Genomic DNA, 21,690 nt, shown 5'->3' on the forward strand with positions numbered 1-21,690 from the left:
AAATTCTATAAATGAGGTGCAAAATAAAATGGAGGTGGCCACAGTGCAGACTGAAGAGGCAGAGGGGAGAATAGGTGAATTAGAAGATAAAATATGGAAAAAGAGGAAGCTGAGAAAAAGTTTTAAAAAATCCAGGAGTATGAGGGGAGAATTAAAGAACTAAGTGATGTAATCAAGCGGAACAATATTTGTATCATAGGAATTCCAGAAGAAGAGACAAAGAAAGGGGAAGAAGGTGTACTTGAACAAATCATAGCTGAGAACTTCCCTGATCTGGGGAAGGAAAAAGGCATTGAAATCCAAGAGGCACAGAAAACTCCCTTCAGACGTAACTTGAATCCATCTTCTGCACAACATATCATAGTGAAACTGGCAAAATACAAGCACAAAAAGAAAATTCTGAAAGTAGCTAGGGATAAACAGACTCTAACTTAAAAAGGTAGACACATAAGAATAGTAACAGACCTATCTACTGAAACTTGGCCGGCCAGAAACGATTGGCAGGAAATCTTCAATGTGATGAACAGAAAAAAAATATGCACCCAAGAATCCTTTATCCAGCAAGTCTCTCACTCAGAATAGAAGGAGAGATAAAGGTTTTCCCAAACCAACAAAAAACTGAAGGAATTCATCACCACTCAACAAGCTCTACAAGAGATCCTAAGGGGGATTCTGTGAATGAAATGTTGCAAGGACCACAAAATACCAGAGACATCACTACAAACATGAAACCTACAGATATCACAATTACTCTAAACCCATATCTTTCACTGAGTATAAATGGACTAAATGCTCCAACCAAAAGGCATAGGCTATCAGAATGGATAAAAAAACAAGACCCATCTATTTTCTGTCTACAAGAGATTCATTTTAGACCTGAGGACACCTTCAGATCGAAAGTGAGGGGATGGAGAAGTATCATGCTACTGGGAGTCAACAGAAAGCTGGAGTAGCCATTCTTATATCAAACAAAGTAGACTTTAAATTAAAGGTTGTAACAAGAGATGAAGAGGGCATTATATAATAATTACAGGGTCTATCCGTCAGGAAGAGCTAATAATTAGAAATGTCTATGCATCACATACAGAAGCCCCCAAATATATAAAACAATTAATCACACACATAAGCAACCTTATTGATAAGAATGTAGTAATTGCAGGGGAATTTAATACTCCACTTACAACAATGGATAGATCATCTAGACACACGATAAATAAAGAAACAAGGGCCCTGAATGACACATTGGGTCAGATGGACTTGACAGATATATTTAGAACTCTGCATCCCAAAGCAACAGAATATACTTTCTTCTCGAGTGCACATGGAACATTCTCCAAGACAGATCACATACTGGGTCACAAAACAGCCCTTACTAGGTATAAAATAATTGAGATCATACCATACATACTTTCAGACCACACTGCTATGAAGCTTGAAATCAACCACAGGAAAAAGTTTGGAAAACCTCCAAAAGCATGGAGGTTAAAGAACACCCTACTAAAGAATGAATGGATCAACCAGGCAATTAGAGAAGAAATTTAAAAATATATATGGAAACAAATGAAAATGGAAATACAACAATCCAAACCCCTTTGGATGCAGGGAAGGCAATCCTGAGAGGAAAATACATTGCAATCCTGGCCTATCTCCAGAAACAAGAAAAATCCCAAATACAAAATCTAACAGCACACCTAAAGGAAATAGAAGCAGAACAGCAAAGACACCCCAAACCGAGCAGCAGAAGAAAATAATAAAGTTCAGAACAAAAATAAACAATATAGAATCTAAAAAAATACTATAGAGCAGATCAATGAAACAAAGAGTTGGTTACTTGAAAAAATAAAATTGATAAACCTCTAGCCAGGCTTCTCAAAAAGAAAAGGGAGAGGACCCAAATAGATAAAATCATGAATGAAAATGGAATTATTACAACCAATCCCTCAGAAATACAAGCAATTATCAGGGAATACTATGAGAAATTATATTCCAACAAACTGGACAACCTGGAAGAAATGGACAAATTCCTAAACACCCACACACTTCCAAAACTCAAACAAGAAGAAATAGAAAACTTGAACAGACCCATAACCAGCGAAGAAATTGAATCAGTTATCAAAAATCTCCCAACAAATAAGAGTCCAGGACCAGATGGCTTCCCAGGGGAATTCTACCAGACATTTAAAGCAGAGATAATACCTATCCTTCTCAAGCTGTTCCAAAAAACAGAAAGGGAAGGAAAACTTCCAGACTCATTCTATGAAGCCAGAATTACCTTGATTCCTAAACAAGACAGAGACCCAGTGAAAAAAGAGAACTACAGGCCAATATCCCTGATGAATATGGATGCAAAAATTCTCAACAAGATACTAACAAATCGAATTCAACAACATATAAAAAGAATTATTCACCATGATCAAGTGGGATTCATTCGGGGGTGCAGGGCTGGTTCAACATTCACAAATCAACCAATGTGATTCATCACATTCATAAAATAAAAGAACCATATGATCCTGTCAATCGATGCAGAAAAAGCATTTGACAAAATTCAGCATCCTGTCTTAATAAAAACCCTTGAGGAAGTCAGTATAGAAGGAACATACTTAAACATCATAAAAGCCATTTATGAAAGGCCCACAGCTAATATCCTCAATGGGGAAAAACTGAGAGCGTTCTCCCTGAGATCAGGAACACAACAGGGATGTCCACTCTCACCGCTGTTGTTTAACATAGTGTTGGAAGTGCTAGCATCAGCAATCAGACAACAAAAGGAAATCAAAGGTATCAGAATTGGCAAAGATGAAGTCAAGCTTTCACTTTTTGCAGATGACATTATATTATGCATGGAAAACCTGATAGATTCCACCAAAAGGAAATAAAAGGCATCATAATTGGCAAGATCACATCAAGCTTTCACTTTTTGCAGATGACATGATATTATACTTGGAAAACCCCATAGACTCCACCAAAAGTCTGCTAGAACTGATACATGAATTCAGCAAAGTCACAGGATACAAAATTAATGTACAGAATTCAGTGACATTCTTATACACTAATAATGAAGCAACAGAAAGACAAATGAAGAAACTGATCCCATTCACAATTGCACCAAGAATCATACAATACCTAGGAATAAATCTAACAAAAGTTGTAAAATATCTGTATGCTGAAAACTATAGAAGGTTTATGAAGGAAATGGAAGAAGATATAAAGAAGTGGAAAAAGATTCCATGCTCATGGATTGGAAGAATAAATATTGTTAAAATGTCAATACTACCCAAAGCTATCAACACATTCAATGCAATCCCAATCAAAATTGCACCAGCATTCTTCTCAAAGCTACAATAAATCAAAGCAATCCTAAAATTTGTATGGAACCACAAAAGGTCCCGAATAGCCAAAGTAATTTTGAAGAAGACGACCCAAGTAGGAAGCATCCCGATCCCATACTTTAGCCTCTACTACAGAGCTTTCATCATCAAGACAGCATGGTATTGGCACCAAAACAGACACATAGACCAATGAAATAGAATAGCAACCTCAGAACTAGACCCACAAACGTATGGCCAACTCATCTTTGACAAAGCAGGAAAGAACATCCAATGGAAAAAAGTCTCTTTCACAAATGGTGCTGGGAGAACTGGACAGCAACATGCAGAAGGATGAAACTAGACCACTTTCTTACACCATTCACCAAAATAAACTCAAAATGGATAAAGTACCTGAATGTGAGACAGGAAACCATCAAAACTCTAGAAGAGAAAGCAGGGAAAAACCTCTCTGACCTCAGTCGCAGCAATTTCTTACTTGAAACATCCCCAAAGGCAAGGGAATTAAAAGCAAAAGTGAATTATTGGGACCTCATGAAAATAAAAAGCTTCTGCACTGCAAAGGAAACAATCAACAAAACTAAAAGGCAACCAATGGAATGGGAAAAGATATTTGCAAATGACATATCAATGGGCTAGTATCCAAAATCTATTAAGAACTCACCAAACTCCACACACGAAAAACAAATAATCCAGTGTAGAATGGGCAGAAAACATGAATATACACTTCTCTAAAGAAGATATCCAGATGGCCAACAGGCACATGAAAAGATGCTCAACGTTGCTCCTCATCAGGGAAATACAAATGAAAACCACACTCAGATATCACCTCACGCCAGTCAGAGTGGCGAAAATGAACAAATCAGGAGACGATAGGTGCTGGAGAGAATATTGAGAAACAGGAACCCTCTTTCACTGTTGGTGGGAATGCAAACTGGTGTAGCCGCTCTGGAAATCAGTGGAGGTTCCCCGCAAAATGAAAAATGTATCTACCCTATGACCCAGAAATAGCACTGCTAGGAATTTACCCAAGGGATACAGGAGTGCTGATGCATAGAGGCACATGTACCCCAATGGTTATAGCAGCACTTTCAACAATAGCCAAATTATGGAAAGAGCCTAAGTGTCCATCAACTGATGAATGGATAAGGAAATTGTGGTTTATATACAAAATGGAATACTACGTAGCAATGAGAAAGAATGAAATATGGCCTTTTGTAGAAACGTGGATGGAACTGGAGAGTGTTATGCTAAGTGAAATAAGTCATACAGAGAAAGACAGATACCATATGTTTTCACTCTTATTTGGATCCTGGGAAACTTAACAGAAGACCATGGGGAAGAGGAAGGAAAAAAAAAGAGGTTAGAGAAGGAGTGAACCAAAACATAAGAGACTCTTAAAAACTGAGAAGAAACTGAGGGTTGAGGGCGGGTGGGAGAGAGGGGAGGGTGGGTGATGGGTATTGAGGAGGGCACCTGTTGGGATGAGCACTGTGTGTAGTATGGAAACCAATTTGACAATAAATTTCATATTAAATAATAATTTAAAACATAAAAATAAATAAAAATTAAAAAAACAGACGCACAAAAAAAGATATAAACCAAAGGTTGGCAAACATTTTTTGGAAAAGGCTAAATGTCCAGCCACTCTGTCACAACTACTCAACTCTTGTAACTGAAAAGCAGCTATGGGCAATATGTATATAAGTATGTCTGACACTTTATATATGCCATTTCTAGAACTCCAGAAAACCCATTTTTGCCCCTCCCACTTAATATCTCCCCAAAGGTAACCACTATTCAGTGTCAGTATTTATAGCTATCTAAGTGAGTATAATAAGCAAAGCCAGTGGAGAAGCACTGATCTAGACTGACCAGTATTAATAGCTGTATATTACCATGGAATAAGTAAAATTCCCTATTACCTATGCACTGACTTAGGGTTCTGATTATATAATACTGTCTATGTTGGAGGCAACCATTGCCAGGCCTCTATATCCCTTGTGCATGTTGAAGATACCTGCAGAACTGCTATAGCAGACTGAAGCTTTAACTGAAGAAAATAATACAATCAACTGCTTTGATAGCAGGTTATCAATGTGTTGGTTTTGTAGCCTCCTTGGGAGCTTCCCAGGTATAATCTGAAACTCATCCCCAAACATGGAGGTCAGGGAAAGACCAAAGAAAGAGGCAGTCTACTGCAAGTGAGTAGGTGGCGGTTTTATTAATAAGCAAAGGGAGTTTACATACAAGGTTCCTGTTTGGTAGCAGCAAAATGAGTAGATCTCTGCACCCATCTGCCAAATCTTAAAAATTTATATAGAGGCCTTAATTAGGTTTAGTTACTTTTAGGGTGCAGGTGTTCTCAACACCATACCACTGTCTCAAGGCTATCTCTTTAGAGTAACCTCTGTGATTGGGAAAGGCAAGGGGAACCCATATTCCAAGGACAAGGGACGAGGTAAGGAGCCTCTGATCACCTGAGTTAAGCTTATAGGTCAACTGGAGGCCATGTCTTTTTGATGCTGTTTGCTAATACTCCATTCCTCATGACAGGCTTTTATAATCTCACAGCCACCTCCCCTTCTGTTGACTCTGCCACAGTGCTTGACCCATATGTTCTAGAGTCACAGACACATCTAACTGAAATGGTAGCTCTCCTTGGGAGATGCCCAGAGCTTTAATTTGCTTAGTATTTTGCCTTCTCAAAGACAGCTTGCTGCTCTGATTCCTGGTTTCACAGGAATCCTGGCGCCCTTTCTTTATGGGGTGGTATAAAGGATGGAGGCACTGTGCTAGATGGGGAGTAAAGGTCTTCCCAAAGCCCCCAAATCCCTACAAAGGCTTGCACCTCTTTCATATTCTTAGGGGTTGGATAATCATGCACTTTATCAATCATAGCTTTTTGGACAACATGAATGTTACCCAACCAGAAGACTCCCAAAACCTGGTGGTGCCTGGGCCTTGAATTTTCTGCAGGTTCACTGCTCATCCTCCCCTTCACAGATGCTCTAGCAAAACCTGAAGGGTGTCCTACAGTGGACACAAATCTTCACATGTTAACATATATCATCAAAGTAATGCGTTCCCTTTACTGGTGTGGGGAAGAACAGCAACAGGTCTTGGGCTACCATCACATGACATATGATAAGGCTATGCATGTAGCTTTGGGGGAGCCCTGAAAAGGTCCATCATTATCCCTCCCACATGAAGGCAAATTGATCTTAGTTATCAGAAATCTGTACTTTTCAAAGTCGTTTGCCTGAATCTCTTCAAAATGAAGCACTTTGGCAAGAGCACTGACCAAGTATCTGAGTAAAACGATAACTGTCTGCAAATGACATAAGACTTAAAAATGGCCATGGTTAAAGATTTGATGAGAGTTCATTATAATGCAATTGACAAAGGAATTTGGTTATTTCTGTGACATACATTTAAAAATATGACTGATACCATTATATCAGAACATATCAGATTTTTATAAATTTCATAGAAATATAGCCTAAGGAAAGCTTAGCATCACTTCTAATTTGACAGTGCTTCCCATTTTAACATATACAAAACTTTAACAAAATGCAAAATTTAACATATGCAAAAGGTCACATAGTTGCAAAAAATATTAATTCTTTTAATAGAGAAGACTCGGTTTCATAAGTAATCAAAGACGTGATAAAAAAAACAAAACACAGAATCTTTCTTTTCTAGGCAGATTACATTAAAGGTAAAAAAACAACTTTATATACAATTTTCTTATTAAGAGCAAACCAATAATCTAAGAAAACTGTCTTGAGAGAGAAAACCAAATTCTAATTTTGCACCAGTGCATGTTCGATATTAAAACTCTTTTTTTTCTTTTTAACTTACATAGATCCATTCCAATCTTAGCTTTACTGTATATAATTTTTCTCTCAATATTTCTTTTCCAGAAACCTTCTGCAACTTTTTATATCCATTTTGCTTTCATTCCAAAACTCTGGCCATGTTTCAGGTACCCACCCACATGGCTAAAGCTTTTTATTGATATTTGTGATCCTATAATGACCGTGGACTAGATTTTGGGCAAGACAACTTCTACAGCAGCCTGTATTTTAAAAAGCACCCCCCCTCTTTTTCTTTAGTCTCTAAGCAATGTTTTGGTTATCTCCTGGAGTGTTTCATTTCAAAGACATGATGAGATTTAAAACTTCAAGGGTTGGAGAAAAAATTGCAAGTTTTCTTCTAGGAGTTTTGGGGTAATGACTAAAGTTTTCTTTTGTATTGGGGTCAAAAGGCATGGGGAGTTTTGTCTGTTTCCTCATTAATTACCATGACATCCTCTTGTTTTTCATTTTCATCACTTTCTCAAAGATTTTACTTATTTGCATCCCAATAAAACTGCATCCCAAAACTGCTGAGGTCTTTTACAGCTTTTATTTAAATTCCAGTTAGCTAACATACAGTGTTATATTAGTTTCAGGTGTACAATATAGTGATTCAACACTTTCATACAACACCCAGTTCTCATCACAAGTGCCCTCCTTAATACCTATCACCTATTTCACTCATCCCCCCACCCCCGCCCCTCTCATAACCATCAGTGTGTTCTCTATAAGAGTCTGTTTCTTGGCTTTCCTCTCTTTCTTTACCCTTTGCTCATTTGTTTTGTTTCTTAAATTCTACATATGAGTGAAATCATATGGTATTTGTCTTCTTTGACTGACTTATTTTGCTTAGCATAATACTCCCTAGCTCCATCCAGGTCATTGCAAATGACAAGATTTCATTCTTTTGTATGGCTAAGTATTATCTACAATAGTCAAATTATGGAAAGAGCACAAATGTCCGTTGACTGATGAATGGATAAAGAAGATATGATGTATATACACAATGGAATATTATTCAACCATAACAACCACTGAGGTCTTAATTTGAGGCATCTTGGGCCCTTGTAGCTTTGTAGAATGGCACTTTAAGACCTCTCATATATTTCCTGCTTTCCCACCTTGTCTGCCAGCCCCAAAGCTAGCAAAGTAGTGAACACCTGCATATCCTTCTCTAACCTCAGCTCTTCTTCTAACTTCTTGACCTCAGCTTTAGGCTGTAGTCAGGCATCAGTGACCAGCTGAACTGCCCACAGGAGAGGAAACCCACTGTGGCAAAGATGCACTTCCTTTTCTGCTGTGGTGCACTTTGTACAGTTTCTCCAACAAGCACATTGGACTGGCTGGTGTTTTCAGGGCATCTCCATACTCATGCAGTAGTCCAAAGGCAGTTACCATATGGGCCACCCTTTCCCACACTGAGGTGGCTAGCTAACTCAGGATTTCCCCTGCAGATGCCTCATTTCCAAGGCCCATTGCTTTAGTCTCCTGGCTGGCTTGTCAATTGTTGGTTTGCAACCCCCTTGCTTCCCAAGTATAATCTGAAACTGGCTTCTGTACTGAGAGGGCAGGAAGATACCAAAGGAAAAAAGCAGGCCACTCCAGGTTGGTAAGTGGTAGTTTTAATAAGCAAAGAGAACTTACATAGGAGGCTTGTGTTGGGTGGCAGCAAGATAAGTGGATCCCCACACCTGTGTGCTAAATCTTAAAAGTTTATATAGAGGTCTTAACTAGGTATAGTGACATATACTGTATAGGTGTTCTCAACACCACATTACTACCTTAAGGCTATGTCCTTGGAGCAGCCTCTAGGAGTGGGAAAGGTAAGTGTAACCCTTGGACATTCCAAGGACAGGGAAGGGGGCAAAGAATTTCTGATTAAGCAGGATCAGCCCACAGGTCAACTGGAGGTGTGTCTTTTAAATGTCCTCCTCTAACATAATGAAGTTAATCTTTAGATTTTCACAAGTTCAGAGGTTTCTTTCTCACCTAAATGGAACATTAGTTTACTCAGTTCTGTTTCATCATTAATTTTATCATCATTAATTTTATCCCATTTGAATTCTAGCTTCCAAAATTTGCTCCATGTTCTAGACTACTTATGGCACTCTTCAAGGCTTTCTAATGCTGCTATGGCATTATTCTTATTTTTAAGTTCCTCTGACAACTTCAGTGGGATTTGGGGAGGGAGAAGAGGTAAACGTGAGTTATTAGTAAGATATATTGAAAGTGAAGTCCCCTAAAATGTTTTAGCAAGTGGCTGATGGACATGTAAAGCTGGAAATATTTTGAGCATCCTTTCCCCCATACACATCCACTTTCAGCAATTATACATTCTCAAAGAAGTCTAAGAAGAATATATTTTGTTACCCTATAATTCTAGATGACAGAAAGAGAAATCCAAGGTGTGCAGGACAGGAATAAGTCAGAGTCTGATGAATAGTATTTCAGATTATGTCCTTCTCTCACCCTCTCCCTGTAGAAAGAAGCAGAGATAAGACTGTTATGTATCATCTACTATGCATTTGGCATTAAATAAATGAAAATAAAATTAAGCTAGTTCAAACAAAAGGAAGTTAATCAATCATAATGATGCAAAGGTAAGGTGGGTTTTAGGGCTAGCTGATCCAGTGATTTACTGATGTCATTTGGGACTCCAGTTATTCCCACTTTGTTGTCCATAGGCTTCATCTTATTGCTGGTTCCTCTTGGATTATATATAGTACAGTTTATGCTGTTAAGTGGTATTACTTGCTTTTTCACTTGCATTCAGAAGGAAGGGGAGCATCATTGGCAGAAATTCTGTCAGAAGAATGGACAAGAACTCTCCTAGAATCCCTTAGCCAATTTTTCATTTCTCATTCCCATTTCTGAACTAATCAGGGTAAAGGGGAATAGACTACCTCAGAATAATCAAGTGTGCATTAGGTGCTAAAAAGCATCAGGTTCATTCGAGGCATATATGTTCAATGTGGAAGGAGTGGACTTAAAAAGAAAATCTGGGGTTCCGTTAGAAAGAGGGAAGGGAGAAATGTATGCTGGGTATTATTGGTTGAGCAGACATTGTCATGTGGTGGCAGTTGGAAAACTATGAAAAAAGGGCAATGAGATTGAGTGATTCAGAGGCTGGGAAAAATCAGGTTGTTTGTGTATGTTACTTAACCACTCTCTGCCTCTGTTTTTTCATCAGAAAAATGGGGACAAATATATCTACCTTGATGGATTATGTGAGGGTTCATTCATTCAGCAAGTATTTTTTGAGCATTTCCTAGGCATTGGGCAATATTCTAATAAGAACTACTGTGGTGAACAAGGCATATTAAGTCCTTGCCCTCAGAAAAAAAGTCTGTTTAGTGCATATATGGGTGTATGAGTATATGTAATTGGGGAGGAAGATAATCATGGGGAAAAAAAAGTTATAATCTCCTCCCTACTGAGCAGCCCCCTTCCCCTTTTCTGTTCCAGGATGCAGTTAAGCTCTTATGATCTGCTTCTGCCAATCAGAAAGAAGCCTAGCCCTCAGGAGAAAGAGGGAATTGACCAGCTGTGCTAATGCCTGGGTGGGCTCATCTGCAGAATTAGGGAAGAGACTGTCAAACCCACAGTGACCATCCATCTAAACCAAGACCTCTCATCCAAGCTCTACCAGTTACTTCCATCTTCATCCACTTGATTTACATATCTGCCTCTCCAGTCCAGAACTCCATAAGTAAAGAAAAGTACTTTAGATTGGAACCTTGGAATCCCAGCTATAAACCTAATACTGTGATCATTATTGTGACCATTATTATTTACCTGGTGCCCAAGGATGGCACTCCCACCTGGGCATTTCCCATCAGGCACCAGCTAGCTGCCCTGGTTTTGCCTATTTAGGCTTGTATTTATGTCCTGTTCAGTCTCTGCTACTCCACCTATAACCAGGAACCACCAGCAGAAGCAGTCTCTGCTACTCCAGCTACAACCAGGAACCAGCAGCAGAAGCAACCCTCAGGAGTTTGTTGGAAATGCAGCATCTCAGGCCTGCCTCACACCCTCTGAATCAGAATCTAAATTTTAACAAAATCTCCAGGGGATCCATAGGCATATCACAGTACCTTCAACACTTGCTTCAAACACTTGCTTTCAGTCTGTGTGGAGGCAATGACAGTTTGAATGGTAAGTAAAGTTTTCATGGCAATTACTAAGCTTTTGCTCTGCCCAGTCCTCATGTCAACCTTTAATATTGTATTTATTATCTTTGCATTCTGCAGTTACTATAGCAGAGAGAATTATATAGCCTAATATTATCATTTCTACACATTAATGCAATTATTTTGTTTTGTTTTTTCAACCCATACCAATAACATTTACTCTTGAAAATTCTATTGCAATTATTTATTTTTATAACCCTTACCAAGAGTGACATCAGAATAACAACAGTCACTAAACAGAAGGCTGTCCTACTCTGAGATTTAGTCTTTATCTTGCAGATTTGGAGTGATTAGAGCCTCTGCTACCGTGATTTAAGGCATATCAAAGGCCTACTCAGGGCTGGAGGCCCCTCCTTCCTATAGAATGAGACCTATGGAGGGACAACTTTATCTTCAGAAGCTTTGCAAATGGGACCCAAAAGAGGAAGCACTCCCAAGCCCTGAACTCTAGCCAGGCCACGTGGCATCTGGAGGCAGGAAGCAGTTTCCAGGATTATACAATGGGTGTATTTATCTTTTTCCAGAGTCCAGCCTCCACAAACAGGTTCATCAGTACTACCATGGATGCTTTGAGGAAAGTCTTGGAATAGGGTTTAGAGCAGTAGTCACTAGTTCCAAGGCTAATGTGGAATGTACTCCTCAGGACTTTACCTACTTCTTTTAGGATGACTTTGGGAATTTCTGAAAACCCCTCTCTTTATCCTATTGAGCTGAAACATGGTTCTGAAACAGGAATAATTACCTTTGTCTAGAACTTGATTTATTGCTTAAACTAGACCACCTTAATGACCTCCCTGCTGCTAGTATTACTCCTCACCATTCTGTTCTACTAGCAGCATTCAAAAAGACCTTTTTAAATCTCAACTGTCCATGCTATTCTTAACACCCAACAATGGGTTTTCTTTGATCTTCAGGTAAAGTTCAAACTTCTTATGCTGTACTATGTAACTCTGCACAACTAACTTCTACTTACCTTTGTATCCACATCTCTCTCATGTGCCCCTATATTCTATTCTCTGCATTCCTCCCAGTATTCTCCTTTTGAGCCAACACTTGACTGCTAACAATTCCTCAACAGCTTCTTGTTCCCTCAAGCCTCTGTGCCATGGTACATGTTTCCTACACATATAATATTTCCCCCTGCTAATCTCAGAGTGGGGAAAGAGAGGCACAAGAGACAATGAACCATAATTTGAGAAATTCAGCTGAAGTTTTATCTTGGTTTCCAGTTTTATAAACAGAAAAAAGGTTATATATCTAGACAGGCTTTAAAGGGGAGAGAGGAAACAGGATAATCCTCTTTGATCTTTCTCTTCACTGTTGCCAGGTCCCCAAGCCTCTTCCTCCATTTTTATTTCTCTCATTCCCTTAGATGGTTGACAGCTAAATAAAATCCACTTGAAAGATGGCTTCAATGGACAGCCTGGAAGACAGCACCAAATTTCTGACATACCAATGACTAGGGCACTTTCCCAAGATGACATGTTTCCACATTGCTCCTAGGTGAGGCCACCCCACTCTCCTTTCTTGCTTTTAAATTCCATCCTTTATCCCTGGTCCTGAGTATACTCTTCCTAACTTGAAACCCCAAGAAAAAAAGTGAAACTTCTACTAGCCATGAAGTATGAGATCCACAGAGACAAAAGAATCATTAATGCAGTAGCCTTGATCTGATTTATACACCCTATAAAAGACAATTTAAAAATTCATTCTGTACAAAAATTGTGTATATATATTTACATCAGAGGAAAGTTATACAAAAAATGTTCTGATGTAAATAACTGTAATAAATTGAGCAGATGTCATAAAATGAAGCAGTTGTTGACTTTAATGTTTTTCTGGGAACCAATGTGATAGGGCAAGGCTGTGAATGCAGGCTGGTGCTTATGGCAGAAGACGTATGAAAGAACCAGAACCAGTTCTCTCTTCTCTGGGAATCCTCTTCTCTTATGTGGAAAGATGTGCTTCACTTTCCTAGTTGATACAGTGTGACAAACTTAGGGTCCTTCCTGTACCACAATTCCAGGGAGGCCCTGCTGAGACATTGCTGCCCTGGACTATCTCTTCTTGGTTCCTGGGTCTGTTGTAAAATGGAAATCTGAGGCTCTATGTGATTTCCTAAGAAATGACTGTCTCTCCTACAAGCCATAGCTCAGGGGTGGCCCCTAAAGGCTGACAGACAAAACCCTAAATGCACCTGTCTCTGCTCCCACAATCCCTTAGCTGCTGGGATTTCCCTCCCTGACTGCTCACTGAAGACATCTTTCAAGTGAGTTTCATTTAGTTGTGAATCTCTCAAGGAGGAGGGTGGAGAGAATGAAAAGGTCAATAATAGAGGAGGAGGCTTGAAGGGCTGACAGCAACAGGAAAAAAAGGTAAAAAATGATGGCCCTTTCCTCCCTTCCTTGTTCTCTCCTTGTCTCCCTTTCAGGGTTATCTATCTCTTACACTATGGCTTGTAGTCTGTGCATCTCTCTGTTCCCACTCTTCCTATAGTTGGGGAAACATTCCTGGTACTTGCATGGACCTGGGAAGTATAGACATAAACAGTCATGTGGGAGACAGCCAGGTAACCAGCACTAACAAAAACACTGCTGTTAGTGCTGGAGCAGTTACAGTGTGATGGGTGGGAGAGCTAGGACAGGAGCATCCACAGGGAATAGGTGGATCCTTGGACATTCATATCCTCAGTCTTTATACTTTCTCCCAATGTGGCATTGCTTTCCTGGCATCACTGCCCTCCAGGTCTATAAACGCCTCCATTGATTTTATATATATTCTAAATGATTTGGTCCCTTGCCCTTTTGCCCTGTCACTTGTCAAAACCTCAACTTGTGTGGCTTCTCCCTATCCATACATGTCCTTCATTAAGCACTTTTTAGAAAAAAGCCCAGTCTGATCCTTTCCTATTCTGTCGTTTTTTCCCCCAAATTTTTATTGAAATTCTAGTTAGTTAACATATAGTGTAATTGTTGTTTTCAGGAGTAGAATTTAGTGATTCATCACTTACACATAACACCCAGTACTCAACACAGCAAGTGCTTTCCTTAATACCCATCACCCGCTTAACCCATCCTCCCTCCAGGAACTTTCAGTTTGTTCTCTTATAGTTAAGAGTGTCTAATGGTTTGTATCCCTCTCTCTCTCTTTTTTTAAACCCTTCCCATATGTTTGTCTATTTTGTTTCTTAAATTCCACATATTAGTGAAATCATACAGTATTTGCTTTTCTCTGCTTGACTTATTTCACTTAGTATAATACACTCTAGCTCTCTCCATGTCACTGAAAATGGCAAAATTTTATTTGTTTTGAGGGCTGAGTAATATTCCATTGTATATATGTATATACCATATCTTCTTTATCCATTCATCAGTCAATGGACATTTGGGTTCCTTCCATAGTTTGGCTATTGATGATAATGTGACTATAAACATTGGGAACATGTACTGTTTCAAATCTGTATTTTTGTATCCTTTGGGTAAATACCCAGTACTGCAATTGCTGGATCATAGGGTAGTTCTATTTTTAACTTTTTGAGAAACTTCCATACTATTTTCCAGAGTGGCTGTACCAGTTTGTATTCCCATCAACAGTGTAGGAGGGTTCTCTTTTCTCTGCATCCTTGCCAACACCTGTGTTTCTTGTGTTGTTAATTTTAGCCATTCTGACAGGTGTGAGGTGGTATCTCATCATGGTTTTGATATGTATTTCCCTGATGATGAGTGATGTTGATGATCTTTTCATGTGCCTGTTAGTCATCTGTATGTCTTCTTTGGAAAAATGTCTATTGATGTCTTCTCATTTTTTTAAATTGGATTATTTTGGAGGGGGTGTTGAGTTTGATAAGTTTTTATAGATTTTGGATACTAATGCTTTATCATATATGTCATTTGTAAATATCTTCTCCCATTCCATAGGCTGCCATTTAATTTTGTTGGTTGTTTCCTTTGCTGTACAGAAGCTTTTTACCTTGATGAAGTCCCAATAATTCATTTTTGCTTTGTGTTTCCCTTGCCTTTGGCTATGTGTCCAGTAAGAAGTTGCTACAGCTAATGTAAAAGAGGTTGCTGCCTGTGTTTTCCTCTAGGATTTTGGTGGTTTCCTGTCTCACATTTAGGTCCTTCATCCATTTTGAATTTATTTTTGTGTATGGTGTAAGAAAGTGGTGCAGTTTCATTCTTCTGCACGTTGCTGTCCAGTTTTCCCAACACCACTTGTGGAAGAGACTGTATTTTTTCCATTGGATATTATTTCCTGATTTCTTGAAGATTAGCTGAGCATATAGTTGTGGATCCATTTCTGGGTTTTATATTCTGTTCCATTGATCTATGTGTCTATTTTTTGTGCCAGTACCATACTATCTTCATAAGTATAGCTTTGTAATATAAAGTCCAGAGTTGCGATGCTTCCAGCTTTTTTTTTTTTTTTACTTTTTCAGTATTGCTTTGACTATTCAGGGTCTTATGTAGTTCCATACAAATTTTAGGATTGTTTGTACCTCCCCATCACAGCACCTATAGCTCTTCTCTCCCCAAATCAACTCTTCACATCTCCTACCTTCCAGAATGTTGTAGGTTTTTTTTTTCACCTCTAGTTGTACATTTTTCCTTTCTCAGTCCTCAGATTGAGTTATTAGGTGTTCAAAATGATTTGATATCTATCTAGCTGTGTTTGAGAGATGAGGAAAGCCTGGAGTCTCTGCATTCGTCTACAAACTTAAGTTCTCTTCTATTCTGTATTAAAAGTGTTCCTCACCTACCCATGGGACAACAACATTGCTGACAAAAGGACTGAACTAGGACAGGAGTTTTCTAAAGGTGCAAAGCTAAGGATTGGACAGTTGTGCTGCAGGTGCCCTATTCTTACTATATGTTACTAGAAAACTCTGTCTATGCTAGTTCTATTCAATCTTGTCTGTTCTGTTCTCTGCTGTGGTCCTAGTACCTAGTATAGTGCTTTATGTGTGATAAATATTATGGAATTAGTTTCCTGCCTCCCCAAGCCATATTTTCTGTAAGAACTTTAACAAGAGTTTTGTATTCTTGGGGTTTGAAATGTTTGCCCAAATTAATAAATCAGCATTGAATCTCTCATGCCACTGGTGATCCATGGTTATTTTCCAGTGATTAGAATTCTGGAGAGAAAGAAAGGTGAGGGGAGTTGTGTCACTTTCCTATGGTTATTGTAATAAATTATCACAAACTTAAGGTCTTAACACACATTTATTATAATTATGGAGGTCAAAACTACCCTGCCATGCACCAGGACTCTGGGACTTCAGAAGCATTAAATTTCCCTCCCTCCACTTTGCTGCTATTTACACTCAAAATGAACACTGCACATTTCCTTCATGTAAACTATTTCAGGCTGTCTTATACACAGAATTGACTTTAACTCCAATAAAATTGGCTAGAATCCTGAATTATCAGATCCAGAAGGACTCTTAAAGATCACATAGCTCAAGATCTTCATTATACATGGCAATATTTGAGACCCAGAAATGTGGAAAGGCCTATCCCAAGTCAGTAACTGTTTTTTGGTTTTGAGTAAATTGCACCAATTTTATTAGGATATAATTGACATATATCACTGTATAAGCTTAATGTATAATTGTTTGACTAATGTATGTTGTGAAATGATTACTGCAATAAGTTTAATGAATGCCCATCTTTGTCCATAGATAAATAAAAAGAATAAAAAAGAAAACAATATTTGTAATGAGAACTATTAGGATTTACTCTCTTTTTTAATGTTTTTAATTTATTTGAGGGGGGTGCAGAGAGAGAGGGAGACACAGAATCTGAAACAGGCTCCTGGCTCTGAGCTGTCAGCACAGAGCCTGACATGGGATTTGAATTCATGGGACTCGAATCATGACCTGAGCCAAATTCAGATGCTTAACAGACTGAGCCACCCAGTACCTCAGGGTTTACTCTCTTAATAACTTTCCTGTATATCATATAGCAGTGTTAACTATAGTCATCACTTTGTACTTGACATCTGTAGTACTTATATTATAACTGGAAGTTTGTACCTTTTGACTACCTTTATCCAATTCCCTGTTCCCCCACCTCCATTTCTGGTAAACACAAATCTGATTTCTCTTTCTATGAGATTTTTTTTGATCCCACATATAAATGAGATGATATATTATTTGTCTTTCTCTATCTGACTTATTTCACTTAGCATAATGCCTTCAAGGTTCATCCATATTGTACCAAATTCCAGTTTTTCCTCCTGTTTTATGGCTGGATAATATTACATTGTATGCGTTTGCACCACAACTTCTTTATCGACTCATCCACTGATGAATACTTAGGTTGTTTCCATGTATTGGCTATTATAAATAATGCCGCTATGAATGTGGGGGTGCAGATATCTTTTTGAATTAGTGTTTTCATTTCTTTGGATATATTATCAGAAGTGGAATTCCTGGATTATATTTTTAATTTTTTGAGGATCTTTCATATTGGCTATACCAATTTAAAGTCCTATTAACAGTGTACAAATGTTCCCTTTTCTGCACATTCTTGCCAGCATTTGTTGTCTCTTATCTTTTGGGGATTTAAAAAATTATTTTTATTTTTTTAATTGAAGTATAATTAACATACAGTGTTATACTAGTTTCAGGTATATAGTATAGTGATACAACATTTTTATACATTGCTCAGTGCTCATCTTAAGAAGTACATTCTTTTTTTTTTTTTTTTTTAATTTTTTTTTTCAACGTTTTTTTATTTATTTTTGGGACAGAGAGAGACAGAGCATGAACGGGGGAGGGGCAGAGAGAGACGGAGACACAGAATCGGAAACAGGCTCCAGGCTCCGAGCCATCAGCTCAGAGCCTGACGCGGGGCTCGAACTCACAGACCGCGAGATCGTGACCTGGCTGAAGTCGGACGCTTAACCGACTGCGCCACCCAGGCGCCCCTTTAAGAAGTACATTCTTAATCTGCTTTATCTATTTTGCTCACCACCACCCCCCAAACTGCCCTCTGGCAACCACCAGTTTGTTTTCTGTAGTTGAATCTATTTTTCTATCTCTTTTCTTTATTCATTTGTTTCTTAATTTCCATATGAACAAAATCATATGGTACTTGTCTTTCTCTCTCTGACTTGTTTCACTTAGCATTATACCTTCCAGATTCATCCACATTGTTGCAGATGTCAAGATCTCGTTTTTTTCATGGCTGAATAATATATCATTGTAGATATATATACCACCTCTTCATTATCTATTCATCTATTGATGGACACTTGTGCTGCTTCCATATCTTGGCTATTATAAATAACACTGCAATAAACATAGGGGTGCATGTATCTTTTTGAATTAGTATTTTTTGCTTTCTTTGGTGAACTATCCAGTAGTGTAATTACTGGATCATATGGTAGTCTTTTTTCTTTTTTCTTTTTTTTTTCTTTTCTTTTCTTTTCTTTTTTTTTTTAGGAAACTCCGTACTGTTTTCCACAGTGGCTGCACCAATTTGCATTCCTACAAACAGTGCATGAGGGTTCCTTTTTCTCCACATCCTCACCAACACTAACTATTTCTTGTAGTTTTTATTCTAGCCACTCTGACAAGTATAAGCTAATATCTCATTATGGCTTGGTTTGCATTTCCCTGATTATTTGTGATGTTGAACATTTTTTCATGTGTCTGTTGGCCAATTGCATGCCTTATCTGGAAAAAAATGCCTATTCGGGTCCTCTGCCCATTTTTTAATCTGAATATTTTTGTTATTTTGGTGTTGTATTATATAAGTTCTTTATATATTTTGGGTATTAACCCCTTTACTGGATACACAATTTGAAAATATCTTCTCCCATACAGTAGGTTGTCTTTTCATTTTGTTGATGGGTTTCCTTCACTGTGTAAAAGCTTTTTATTTTGATGTAGCCCCGATAGTTTATTTTTTCATTTTATTTCCCTTGCCTGAGGAGATGTATCTAGAAAAATGTTGTGACTGGCAAAGTCAAATAAATTACTGCTTATGGTTTTCTCTAGGAGTTTTATGGTTTCAGGTCTCACTTTTAGGTCTTTAATTCATTTTGAGTTTTTATTTCTGTATGGTGTAAAAAAGTAGTCAAGTTTCATTCTTTTCATGTAATTGTCCAATTTTCCCAATACCATTTGTTGAAGAGACTGTTTCTTCCTCATTGTATATTCTGGCCTCCTTAATCATAGATTAATTGAGTATATAAGTGTGGGCTTATTTCTGAGCTCTCTATTCTGTTGCATTGATCTATGTGTCTATTTTTGTGCCAGAACCATACTGTTTTGATCACTATAACCTTAAAGTATGTCTTTTTAAAAATTTTAATTCCAGTATAGTTAAAATACAATGTTATATTAGTTTCAGGTTTACTATTGTGATATTGTGATTCAACATTTCCACACATCACACAGTGCTCACCAGAAGTGCATTCCTTAATCCCTACCACCTATTTCACCCATTCCCCCCACTTTCCCTCTGGTAACTATCAGTTCTGTATGTTCTTTATAGTTTGAAGTCTGGTTCTTGGTTTCTTTCTCTCTCTTTCTCCTTTGCTTGTTTGTTTTGTTTCTTAAATTCCATATATGAGTGAAATCATATGGTATTTGTCTTTCTGTGACTGACTTATTTCACTTAGCAGTATATCTTGACATCTGGGTGATACCTCCAGTTTTGTTTTTCTGTTTTCCAAAATTGCTTTGGCTATTCAGGGTCTTTTATGGTTCCATACAAATTTTAGGATTATTTGTTCTAGTTCTGTGAATGTTGGTATTTGATAGCAATTGCATCAAATCTGTAGATTGCTTTGGGTAGTATGGACATTTTAACATTAATTCTTCCAATCCATGAGCATGGAATATCCATCCACTTGGTTATATTATCTTCAATTTCTTTCATCAATGTTTTATGATTTTCAGAGTGAAGGTCTTTCACTTCCTTAGTTAAGTTTATTTCCTAGTATTTTATTTTTTGGTGCAATTGTAAATGGGATTGTCTTCTTAATTTTTCTTTCTTATACTTCATTATTTAGGTGTATAGAAATGCAACAGGTTTCTGTATATTAATTTTGTACACTGGGAATTTATTGAATTCATTTATCAGTTCTAGTGTTTTTGGCATTCAGTCTTTAGGATTTTCTATGTATGCTGTCATATCATTCACACATATTGAAAGTTTTACTTCTTAGCAATTTGGATGACTTTTATTTCTTTTTGTAGTATGATTGCTATGGCTAGGACTTCCAGTACTCTGTTGAATTAAAGTAGTGAGAGCGGACATTTTTATTTTGTTCCTGATCTTAGAGGAAAAGCTCTCAGGTTTTCACCATTAAGTATGATGTTAGCTGTGGGTTTTTCATATATGGCCTTTATTATGTTGAAGTATGTGTCCTCTAAACCTACTTTGTTGAATTTTCTCATTATAAATGAATGTACTTTATCAAATGCTTTTTTTTCTGTATCTATTGAGATGATCATATAATTTTTATCCTTGTTGATATGATGTATCACATTGATATGTGAATATTTAACCACCTTGCATCCCTGGAATAAATCCCACTTGATTGTGGTGAGTGATTTTTTAATGTATCGTTGGAATTGGTTTGCTAATATTTGTTGAGGATTTTTGCATCTATGGTCATCAAAGTTATTGCCATATAGTTTTCTTTTTTGTGTTGTCTTTGGTCTGGTTATGGAATCAGGGTAATTCTTGATTGGTAGAATGAATTGGAAGCTTTTCTTACTCTTCTGTTTTTTGGAATGGTTTGAGAAGAATAGGTAATATGTCTTTTTTAAATATTTGGTAGAATTCACCTGTGACTCCATCTGGTCTTAGGCTTTTGTTGGGAGTTTTTTTTTTTCCCTACTGATTCAATGTCATTGCTTATAATTGTCCTATTCATATTTTCTTTTCTTCTTCATTTAGTTTTGGGTGGTTATATGTTTCTAGGAATATTTCCATTTCTTCTTGGTTGTCCAATTTCTTGGCATATAATTTTTCAAAATATTCTCATAATTCTCTATATTTTTGTCATGTTGATTAGTTCTTTTCCTTCATTATTTATTTTATTGATTTGAGTCCTTTCTCTTTTTTTCTTGATGAGTCTGGCTAAAGATTGATCAATTTTGTTGATCTTTTCAAAGAACAATCTCCTGGTTTCATTCATTTACTGTTTTTACTGTTTTTTCCACTCTATATCATTTTTCAAAAATGCTTATTTATTTATTTTGAGAGAGAAAGAGAGAATCAGAAAAAGAGCACTGTCAGTGCGGAGCCTGGTGTAGGACTCAAACTTATAAAATGTGAAATCATGACCTGAGCT

Source organism: Neofelis nebulosa, chromosome X (assembly GCF_028018385.1).
Source record: "Neofelis nebulosa isolate mNeoNeb1 chromosome X, mNeoNeb1.pri, whole genome shotgun sequence".
In the NCBI taxonomy this organism is placed as follows: Eukaryota; Metazoa; Chordata; class Mammalia; order Carnivora; family Felidae; genus Neofelis; species Neofelis nebulosa.